This window comes from Callospermophilus lateralis, chromosome 16 (genome assembly GCF_048772815.1).
Source record: "Callospermophilus lateralis isolate mCalLat2 chromosome 16, mCalLat2.hap1, whole genome shotgun sequence".
In the NCBI taxonomy this organism is placed as follows: domain Eukaryota; kingdom Metazoa; phylum Chordata; class Mammalia; order Rodentia; family Sciuridae; genus Callospermophilus; species Callospermophilus lateralis.
In genome coordinates, this window is record NC_135320.1 from 90,899,944 (window position 1) to 90,911,563 (window position 11,620).

The 11,620-nt window shown below is 42.1% G+C and overlaps 1 pseudogene; it reads right to left on the bottom strand.

Annotated features, from left to right (window-relative positions):
* Positions 1-8,334: 8,334 nt before the first annotated feature.
* Positions 8,335-8,797, bottom strand: LOC143382112 (ubiquitin-ribosomal protein eS31 fusion protein pseudogene; annotated as a pseudogene).
* Positions 8,798-11,620: the final 2,823 nt, after the last annotated feature.

Genomic DNA, 11,620 nt, shown 5'->3' on the forward strand with positions numbered 1-11,620 from the left:
CGCAACGTCATCGCTGAGCGACTGCGCCCGGCGGGCGGGGTCGGAACGGCAGAACGCCGGGAGCACCCAGACCGCGGGCGGCAGACTTGCGCCGTCGCCTTAGCAACGCGGGACTTCGCACGCGCAGAGCGAGCCTCCGGTGGCGTCATCAGGGAGCGCCGGCAGCGGAGACTCGCAGTGTCTGCGCACGGGGCAGCTGGAGGTTCTCGAGGGGCTCCGGGTGGAGATGAAGCGGTTAACAGTTGCCTTGGGCCCGGAGGCTCTGCTGACGCCAAGCTGCGGCCGGAAGAGAACGAGCGAGACGCCCCGAGGCCTTTTACGGAGACATGAAAGCCTGGCTTGTGGGTGGAAAGAAGTGTTGAAACGTGTAAACCCTTGTGCACTGTTGGGAACGTGAAGGTGCAGCCGCCGGAGACGGCCGTGGGGTTCCTCAGAAAGGTAAAGGTAGGACTGTGGCAAGCCCCCACCTGGTGGACACCCAGGAGAACCGAAGGCACCGACTGGGCGTGTCGGTGCGACTCGGCAGCCTCGTCACCACAGCCAAGTGGAAGCAGCGCCAGTGTGTGTGCAGAACAGAATGCCCACGTGCATGTGATGGGATGTTATTCGCCCTTGGAAAGGAATGAAGTTTGACCTGTGCTATAACGTGGACGAACTTTGAAAACTATGCTAAGTAAAAGTGTGGGTTCCACTACTCCCTGCCAGAAGAATCAGATAAAAGCAGAAACAAGACTTTATTCTTAGGCTTGAGCATGAAGGAGGGGGAGACGGACATCCCAGGCTGACTCAAAGGCAAAGGTGTGCAGCTTTCATGACATCCACGGGACTGCTGCTCGATGTCATGAGGGCAGAGGCACAGTGTTCGCTGGGCCTGGTCTTCATCGGGCCTCTTGAGTGCCATTCATACCTGTCTCAATGGGCAAAGATGCAACTCATACAGTTGAGGGGGAGAAATAAAGAATGCCCATGCGCTTCTGCCCCTTTCAATGTTTTATTCACTCAAATCACGAAATACAATTTTACTCTGTAGGTTCTTTTTTTAAAATTTTTTTTAGATGTAAATGGACACAATAACTTTGTTTTATTTTTATGTGGTGCTGAGGATCAAACCCATTGCCTCACACGTGCGGGGCAGGCACTCTGCCCCAGAGCTACAGCCCCAGCCCACTCTGTAGGTTCTTAATCAAGAAAATGTAATCCTTAATGCTGGGCGCTGAAAGAGACATAATCAGTCCACAGCAAACAATTCTAAGTTAATTCCAAGCACTGCAATCACACTTAATCGTGACAGATTGGTGGCAGACATTCCCTCTGCATGCTAAGCTCAAGTGCCAGATCTAAAGTCTCAAGCCTTAGGCTTTAAGACAAGCAGATGCACACTCTCTCAGACCTCAGTGATCGCGTGAGGAACCAAGGCAGGTTTCTCCATGAGGAGAGGGTCATAAGGGGAAGTTGCTGTTCTCACCAGGGTTAAGATGAGGTTATAGAGTTTGAAAGAGGTGAGGAAGATGCAGAGGATCAGGCAGATGATGAGAAGAGCTGGCATGTCAGTCCGGGTCCCCATCAGGCTCTCAGTGAGGGTATCAGTGTCACTGGCTGAATGTCTATTCATTGGTCCCATCATTTATACTAAATTTTTTCAATCCCTATCAGCTGTTACCAGGTTTCTCAGTGACATCATTTGTCCTGAGTTTAAGGCATCTGGTCTGGTGATTCCCACCCTGATTTTGTCACCTCTTGCCTTTATCAGGGCAAGGGCAATGTGACAGAGACTTCACTCTTTGAGTTTGTCAGAATTTTGAGAAGTGACTTGCTTTTATCAGGCTGTGTCTGATGACCACATTGGAGGTCTCCCTAAGTGTACCTCGTGGGGACTGCAGTTTTGTTTCAAAATGGAGTTGTGGCTCAAGCGGTAGCACGCTCGCCTGGCATGCGTGCGGCCCGCGTTCGGTCCTCAGCACCACATACAAAACAAAGACGTTGTGTCCGCCGATAACAAAATAAATAAATAAATAAATGGAGTTACTTAAGGCCATCCTTACAATGTCTCATTACCATCTTAACCCATCTGCCCATTGTCCCAGAGGTGGAGCACCTATAAAGCTAAGCAATAAATATGCTACTATGGTAACTTTGAAGTAACTATTTTTAGAGTTTTAATGACAAAATATTATGTACTATGTACTAAACTGATACATAATATAAGAAATCATGGAAGTATTTTTTAGAACTGGGTTGTCGTTTTATTTCAAGGAATGCACTGTATTTCAAACTGTATTTCAAATTCAGTGGTGGAAAATAACTGTCCTATACATAGGACGCTGGGACACTGTGGACTGCACAGGAACAGGCATTGGATTACCTGAAAGTTCTGGGCCACAGAAGCAATATTCACCTGCCCTCATTATCCTCTTTGTACATCAAAATTCATCTTTGCCTCTGCCTGGAGTTCAATATGGCCTGTGTTTTCCCTCTGGCTTCCTGTTGGACTTGCCCAATTAAAGGCACAGCCAGAAAGGAGATGAGGGTCAGAGTGTTATTCTCCATGATTGTTGTGTCACAATCTCCATGACTGTTGTGATGGCCCACTGTTTAAGTCCTAATTTTCAGGTGCATCTTTTAACCCTGTAAGACTGGCTGAGGCTGAGCACAGCATCTGCTGCCTCAGCACTGGCTGGTTTTACTAGCAGCGGACAATAAGGTGGGTAATAATTGCCACCTCTTTTGCAGTCCCTGGTGTTTCACCATGTCTGGTCAGTTCCCACAATCCTGTCTGTATCTTTGTAAATGTTCATTTTTTTACACTCTCTTCAAACACCCCTTTTCTGTGCCATTCTTTTGACATTAAGGCCCTGGTTACTGTACTGCCTTTAATAGTCATAGCAAGCTAGATATATAAATAAATGTTTTATGCCTGATGCTGTAATAAACATAAACCAAAAGCACACTGGATGTATAATTGAATATTTCTAGTCATCTACTCAAAATCCATTTTCCAGCCAGGCACAATGGCACATGCCTGTAACCCTAACAGCTCAGGAAGCTGAGGAAAGAGGATTGCAAGTTCAAAGCCAGCCTCAGCAAAAAGCAAGGGACTAAGCAATTCAGTGAGACCCTGTCTCTAAATAAAATACAAAATAGGGTTGGGGATGTGACTCAGTGGATGAGTGCCTCTAAGTTCAATCCTTGGTACCCCCCAAAAAAATCAATTTTCCTTTTCTTCCTTGAGAATAAAGTGGTTCTATAAATGCTTGAAATAGTCAAGAATGCACAATCACACTCTGAATCACAGTCTTCTCCGACAGTCTGTTCACTGCTTATGATTTGTTGATACACCTTTGAAACGTTGGATTCTAAGCACCAGGCACTGTGAGGAAAAACAGACTGCACAAGTACCTTCTGAAACCAACGACCTTGATGATAAAATAAGCAAGAGGGTCACCTGATTACAGATTCAGTGCTCATGATGAAGTCCTTGCTGTAAAATGGTGGGATAATAAACGTGTCCTTGTTGGAATGAACTACAGTACAATGGAGTACTCCGCAGCTGTCCGCAGTAGAGAACTGCAGTGAAGAGCAGGTGAAGGCGGGCACCGTAGCACATTCTGCAGTCCCGGTGCCCTCACGTTGAGCTCCAGACCCAAAAATGAAAAGGGCTGGGGATACAGCCCAGAGGCAAGGCACCCTTGAGTTTAATGCCCAGTACAAAAGAAAAGGAAAAAAAAGGTTGGGGCTGGGGCTGGGGCTCAGTGGTAGAGCACTTGCCTAGCACGTGTGAGGCACTGGGTTTGATCCTCACCACCACATAAAAATAAGTAAAATAAAGGTATTGTGTCCATCTACAATTAAATAGATATTTTAAAAGATTATGAGCCAATGTACCCAGGTAGTAGGTACTTATAACAATTTCAGCGTGGTGCAATAGACCTGATTGGTTGGTTTCCAAGTATTTCACTTCTATTTGAGGTAAACAATGATATTGGACTCTTCACTTGAATAATTGATACACGTATCATAAGTGTATGAATTATTTACCGATTTGTGAACAAAGACAAAAATCTCAAATCTGTTAGATTTCAGAAGAGCCATCTGCCTAGCTCTCTAAATCACCAGAGGAAGAAAGGGTCATGCTCCTGGGGCTACTATGTCCACAGTGGTGTCAGACTGGACATGAGAGGCCATCTTGTCTTCAAACTGTGGGAACAGTGATGTGAGAACAAGTCATGGGAGACAGCAGACATCAGGAATTCAGTGTGACCCTGTATCTGAGGGGGTTGGCTCCTTCTCACTGTTGTGGAGCAGGTTGTCACAGCCGCTTCTTCGTAAACTCTGGGATGTGCGCCCAGTGTCCTGTTCATTGGATGGCTTATATATTTCTAAGATAGTGTATTGTTCCAGTGTCCTGTTTGTAGGTATTTTTTTCCTCACTGATAATAAATGACAAATATGCTGCAGGTGATGGTAATGATTTCCAATGTACTATAATGCACCCATGTCATTGAAATATTTGCAGAAGTAAAAACTTGGAACTGGGCTGGGATTGTGGCTTAGTGGTAGAGTGCTTGCCTAGCATGTATGAGGCACTGGGTTCGATTCTCAGCACCACATACAAATAAATAAAATTTAAAATTTCATCAACAATTAATAAAGAATGTTTTTAAAAACTTGGAACTAAATGGGTTAAGTCTTCATGTTGGGGTGTGCTTTTTACTATGCTGATAGCGTAAAAGTAACTGCGAGTTACTTCAGTGATGATTCTATGCCTACTTGTGTCCTTCCCATCTAGAATTTGCTCCTTATCAAATCTGGGAGAGTCCCTAATATTTGCAGAACAGGGCAGAATATTGTCCTGTACCCTAAGTTACAAGGGTTTGGTCTTACTGACTGTGTCTTGTCTGTATCTGCTGACCACACCATCTCAGAAGCCTGAACTAATGTCCCAACCTGCCATCTCCTTGAAGATTCCCATGACCTTGAAGACTGGCCCACTGTTTAAAAGACTCAGAGCTAGGTGGGCTGTCTCATTTCCTGCTGAGAGATTTTACTCCTTAATCTTGAGGTGTTCTGTTTTTCATGGGGGTCTCTGTCTTACATTCCCCCTGAGTAATTTTCACCCTTATTCTTTTTTTGGGGGGAGGGGTAATAGAGATTGACCTTAGAGGCATTCAACCACTGAGCCACATCCCTAGCCCTGTTTTATATTTTTATTTTTTAGAGACAGGGTCTCAGTGAGTTGCTTAGCACTTTGCTTTTGCTGAGGCTGGCTTTAAATTCGCAATTCTCATGCTTCAGTGTCCTGAGCTGCTGGGATCACAGGCGTGCGTCACTGCACCTGGCTCACCCTTATTCTTAAGAGGTGAATGCCAAAGGTCTCTGCTGTAATTTCTTCAAGCTGACGTATAGACACTGGCCCTACCCTGGGAAGTTATAAATCTGTCACCGATCTAAAGGTGAAGAGGACAGTAGCATAGGTGCCTGACTGGGAATGCGTTGGGGTTCCTAGGTAACCATCACCATTTCTTGAATTGGTTGTAGAAGACACAAGTCAAGTCAAGCCAGTGTGGTGGCAGGAGGATAACAGTGTGGAGGCCAGCCTCAGCAACTTATTGAGGCCCTAAGCAAATTAGAGGCCTCAAAATAAAAAGGGCTGGGAAATCTGTCTCAGTGCTAAAGCACCCCCAGTACCTAAAAAACAAGTTACATGGGCCAAAAATAAGAGGCATTGCTAAGGCGGCAAGCACAGAGGGCTGCGCAGCAGTCTTCCTTGTTTGAACCAGCTGTGAAATACTGCCCAGGTGCGGTCCCCAGTGTTTTTAAGATGGTCATGTGATCTTTAAGATTTTGATGTTTTCTTTTATCTGCCCAGAGGTACTAATGTAAAGGCTAGAATGTTTCCCACAAGGGGCTGTGGCATGGCCTATGGTCCAAGGCAAGGGAGGCACAGGATTAGCACTGAGCGCACTGGACAGACACCGGGAAGTCCGACAGAGCCTTTTTAACCGTGTTCTAACCACCCTGGGCCATCTTTTAAAAGCAGCAAGATCCTTAAGCCTAAGAGCAAAGCACCATAATAAACTCCAAGAACAGCCCAGCAAGTCAGAGCCAGAGGCGTCCCACCAAGCAGTGGGGAGCCCCAGGAGGGGGGGTCGCTGGGAAGACACTGGTGGGGTCTATGAAACAGCCACAGTGCTGCCCTCTGTGAGGCGGCACCTGGTGGACGGGCCTGCGCGTTGGCGCCCTACCCTTCCCTCTGGGCGGCCATCACAAGGCTGTAAAACTGCTCTATCTGCGTGAACCTCAAGATCTGGCTTTCTCCAATAGCAGTTCTGTAAGAGAGGGCTCAAGTTGATTCAGGGCAAACTTGTGATTTTGGCAGAGTTTTGGGGGTAATCACCAGGATAAGAACCCTCTACTTACTTTTTGGGGTCTGACTAGGTGCCCAGACTTTCCTCATATCCCCCTCGTCCTGGTGAGACAGTCCCTGAAGACCTCACGTGTTGGAGCTGCCACATAGGAACCAAGAGCCCCTTCGCCTTGAGTGATGAGAATGTGGAGATGTGGCAAGCCAGCCGTGGCTGTGTGTGTGTGAACTATGACCTTTTTAATATTTGGAAATATTTTGTCTTGAGAAAGAAAAAAATACTTTGCAATTCTAGAGACCCTAAATAAATGTAAAAATTATTAAGATGATTAATGGGATATATTGCTAAGTTCAGTCCTCTCCCATGGGAAAAGCGCTTTTGTGGACCTTTTGGATTCTTTTTGTGAATCTTTATATTTTGAAATACCAGGTAAAGATTTTTTTTTGGTTTAGAAGTCTGCGCTTGGAGAGTGAGGAAAAGGGAAGGAAAATTTTGTGATGAGACTTGATACAAGGATTCTTTGGTCTGTAGAGAAGCGAATTTTATTTTTCTATTTTTGAGAATACTCGGTTTATACTGAACCTCTTTGCTACATTCTTGTCCTACAGATCAGAATGGCTGTAACTCAGCCGCTGGGGTCAAAAGCCTTTAGCGGCTGTTCCCTATGGGGTCAGGGCTTGTAACCCTGAAGCAGCCTGGCTGGGTGCCCAACGCAGATGCCTAAGATCTGACCCTATCACTGGCATCTGCTGTTGAAACTCATTTTGAGGTCCCACATACTGCACAGGTCGCAAGCCACTGCCCGCCATAAGATCCTGTCCATGGGAGAAAATACAGTCAAATCAAATGGAAAGCAACTGGTAGGGAAGTTGCCCAACTGTGGGCTGCTTCCATCACCATGGTAACCACCAAAGCCTGCCCTGCAGAGCAGGCTTCCTGGTCCCGCCTCCCCCGTTTTCTCAGGCTTCCCATTGGTCCTTCCACTGTCACACAGACAGTACCACCTTCAGCCACTAACCTGTACTTCCTGTTTCACACAGACCAGCTACTGAAACCAGGAGCCTGCATTATTAAGAATGACCACCTGTAAATGCTATGGAAAGATCTTTTTCAGACAAAAATCTAATTCCACAGGTTTCTATGTTACAGCCCTGAGCCTAACTTATTTTCAAAGCTAAGTAATCTATGTTTTTCTTTATAGCTGTATTATTTAAAACATTGCAGAGGTAATGTAACAATTATAAGAAACACACATGCTTCTTTACATTTTGCTTTTAATTTTAAAGGTTATAAGGATGCATTTGCTTGTCGCAGGAACAAAGCCGGCAATGTTCCTGTGATAATCAAGGAATCCTTATTCTCATTCCTGACTATATAAGTAATATATAAATAAGTATATGTATACACAAGTATTTTATTTTTTAAACATTTATTTTTTAGTTGTAGGTGGACACAATGACCTTATTTTTTTTAATGTGGTGCTAAGATGGAACCCAGTGCCTCACCAAGTACTCACCACTGAGCTACAACTCCAGCCAACACAAGGATTTATTATGTTACATCACAAATATAAAAAAGTGCACTACTAATCCAAGGAAAATTAAAATGGATCCAAAATATCTTAAGAATCACATAGCTACATAAAGTTTGTACAATTATAAGTTATGCCCTTATTCTTAATATATATTTTTCTAGGTATTTGGATAACCTATAACTATAAATCCATAAAATAATTAGCATATATGTCTAATTGTTTAATTAATATATGTTTATCTAATTGTTTTTCTTCAACAGAAAACATATAATTTATATATTTCTTATACATGCATTTATCTGATGCTCTGCCTTTTAGTACAGATATTTGAGATAAATATATATATATATATATATTTTTTTTTTTTTTTTTTTTTTAGTTCATGTCTTTTATTATCTCAAATACATTACTTGTCTTCTGGTTTGTTGAAGCAGTAAGTCAGACAACACTTGCCACATAGTGTCTGTCAAAGTGGCTGGCCATAAAAACTCCTGCACCACATTCACCTGAAGGACACTCACGACGAAGGCGGCTAATTTTGCCATTTTCATCCACCTTATAATATTTCAGGACAGCCAACTTAACCTTCTTTCTCTTATGCTTATTCTTCTTGGGAGTGGTGTAAGACTTCTTCTTCCTTTTCTTAGCACCACCACGAAGCCTCAGCACAAGATGAAGGGTGGACTCCTTCTGAATGTTGTAGTCAGACAAAGTACGTCCATCTTCCAGTTGCTTACCAGCAAAGATCAGTCTTTGCTGATCAGGAGGAATTCCTTCCTTATCCTGGATCTTGGCTTTTATATTTTCTATAGTGTCGGAGGGTTCACCCTCGAGTGTAATAGTCTTCCCTGTAAGGGTTTTTACGAAAATCTGCATCTCGGCGGCGGTCCCACCGCAGATGGCGGATCGGAAAAGCGAGATAAATATATTTTACTATAAATTTACTTTCAAGAGATAATCAAATAATCCTTAATTCTCAAATTATTGTACAAACTTTATAAGATGAAAAACAAATATAATTCTGTCTGCAGAAATATCCAAGGGCTTTAACTACATTTTCATTGAGACATTTCTTCTTATCAAGGTACAATAATTTGTTTAGAGTTTAAGGTTTTCAGAAACTGTTCCAAAGTATAAGCAGAAAAAATTCTAAAAGGAAAAGAAGATTCTTCAACAGAGAGGAAGCACACACTGGAGGTCCTAAGGGAAACAAACAAGTCATCTTTGGGTAAAGCAAGGTCTTTATATTCTAGATTTTAATGATAAAAGTATTTTCCTAAATAGGAAGATCTCTATATCATCATCTAGGCAGATGATATAGAAAGTAAAAGCAATTTAAAAAGAGATTTATATGTGCCAGGGTCGTCCCCAGCGGGGTCCCAGGGGTCCTGAAGGATGAGTGGCATCAGCGCAAAGGATGAGACAGGACTCGTTCCTTGGGCGCCATCTCCAGAGAGGGGCTCTCACGCAGCTTTCTCTGGGTCATCTTTTATGGCCATTTTTCTCATCGTATGGATTCAGAATATGTCATTGATTTTACAACTTACAGATTTTGCCAAGATGTGACATTTCCTTAACAGTCATTAGGGGTATAGAAAAATGGGACATCAATTTACATTTTTCCAGATGTTACATTTCCTTATCAATTATTATGGGTACAAAATCATTAATAAAATGCGTCACTAATTTCATTTTTCAGATTTTCCCAAGATGTACTATTTTCTTATTAACAGATGTCAAACTACATAAGACTCGAAGTCTCCTAACCTATCATTAACCTTTAAGCTTAAAGTACACCTGTACTTTATTTCTTATCTAAGATTCCAATCTAAAGAAGTCACCTTAAATCTTTTTTTTAATATTTATTTTTTTAGGTGTAGATGGACACAACACAATGCCTTTATTTTTATGTGGTGCTGAGGATCGAACCCGGGTCCTGGACCCGTACAGCTAAAAACCTAAGAATTCTAAACTTAAGAATCTAAGTAAGTGGCGATATGGCTCAAGCGGTAGCGTGCTCGCCTCTCACGCGTGAGAACCGGGTTCGATCCTCAGCACCTGGAAACTAAAAGATAAGGATTAGAATCTAAGTAAAATAATATTCATAACATATGTCTAAATATGTCTTATAAAGCTACTTTAATTAATTTCTACATTTATTCTCATAAAACTGGTTGGGGCTACTTTCTCTAAGAGTTTCTTTGTTTCTTGGTCAAGGTACACTAGTTCTTATGTTTTTGTAATCTCTCTCAGTGAAAGGCAAGTTCTGAACATCAGTCCACTTACCGCCAATATTAACTATGTTCATCATAAGTCCCTATGTGAGGTAAAAGAGGATTTATAGAAAAGAGGGGAATGTATCTTTATTTACCTTAACTTTCTTAAGTGCATAACATAACTTTCCCTTAATCAAATAAAACTACATATGGTGGACTCTGTGTAGTAAGCATGATGACTAGGCTTTCTAAGGGGCTGGAAATTTGGGCTTGGGTTCTTAGTGATATAATTAATGTGATGCCTAAAGTTCTCATGACCTTTTGAAAAACGATTATTGTTCATTATATCAGTTTTGTCCTCAATGTACTGAAATAGAAGAGCAGCCTTCTGTTTGTCCCCGATGTGCTGAGAGGTAGTAGGACAGCCTTCAAGGTGTGAACTGCCTGTTAGGCTCTAGCCCTCTGAAGTTTAATTTGGTTTGGCATTAAGCACACTCCGGCCTCCTGTCAGGAACACGAGCGTGAAAATGAAAAGTCCCAAGGACATACAAAAGGGTCTCATGGCTCCGGTTTCCCACTGGCGCGGCTTTACCAGCACTTATCCTCACTGTGACCTTGTCGAGACAGTGGGCAGCGGGGAGGTGCCTTCACCATATATGTCCTGGACCGACTATAAAAATTCTAACTATTTCCCTGATGTGAGCTGAGATTGTGTCCATATTTTGACATGATAAAGACCTATTAAGATGTTAAGTTTATTTCCTTTAAGGAAGGTCTTTATTGCCTAGTGATTCTTACTGTTTAAGACAAGGATTCATTTTGGTGAATAAACTCACATCCTTGATTAAACACTAAAATATATTAAACTGCTGACTTTGATCCCAATTTTGACAATTCTCCTTGGAGACTAAATTTGATTGATGGAACGGGACACTGCTGATTCTTGAACATTACTTTTGTTTGTTGGATAGTTATGAGATTTGGGAGAACATTTTATTAGGACTAAGGTTCTCCAAATTAAAGTTGTATGTTAGTTTTGAACAATAAAAGTTACAAACTTTGTTGGAAATTTATTGATATTATATAAGTTCTCTGACTGGACCTATTATCCATAAAAATATGGTAAGATGAATATACTACTGCCTATACTTGGATTTAAACTTAATCATGTTTTCTAAAAGACAATTAAGAGACGCCTAATTAAAGGATAATATTCTGAAACATAGAGATATTTTGAGACCTTCTCTCAGAAAGAGATTGAGGGTTTTTTCTAAATCGTTAGGATAAATTATCTAGTCTATATATTGGGAACTTACAATCAATAAAAAGTTTCTCATTTTCAACTCTAACCTCAATTACTACTAACAAAGAAGGTCTTTGCTCAATTTTATTAAATAAAGAAAGGGGGAAACAGAACCCCACAGACACATACTAGATCTTATAAAATGTTTTAAAACTTTTTCTTAAATTGTGATTCTGAGAGTTTCACTGCTGCTGAACATGATTCA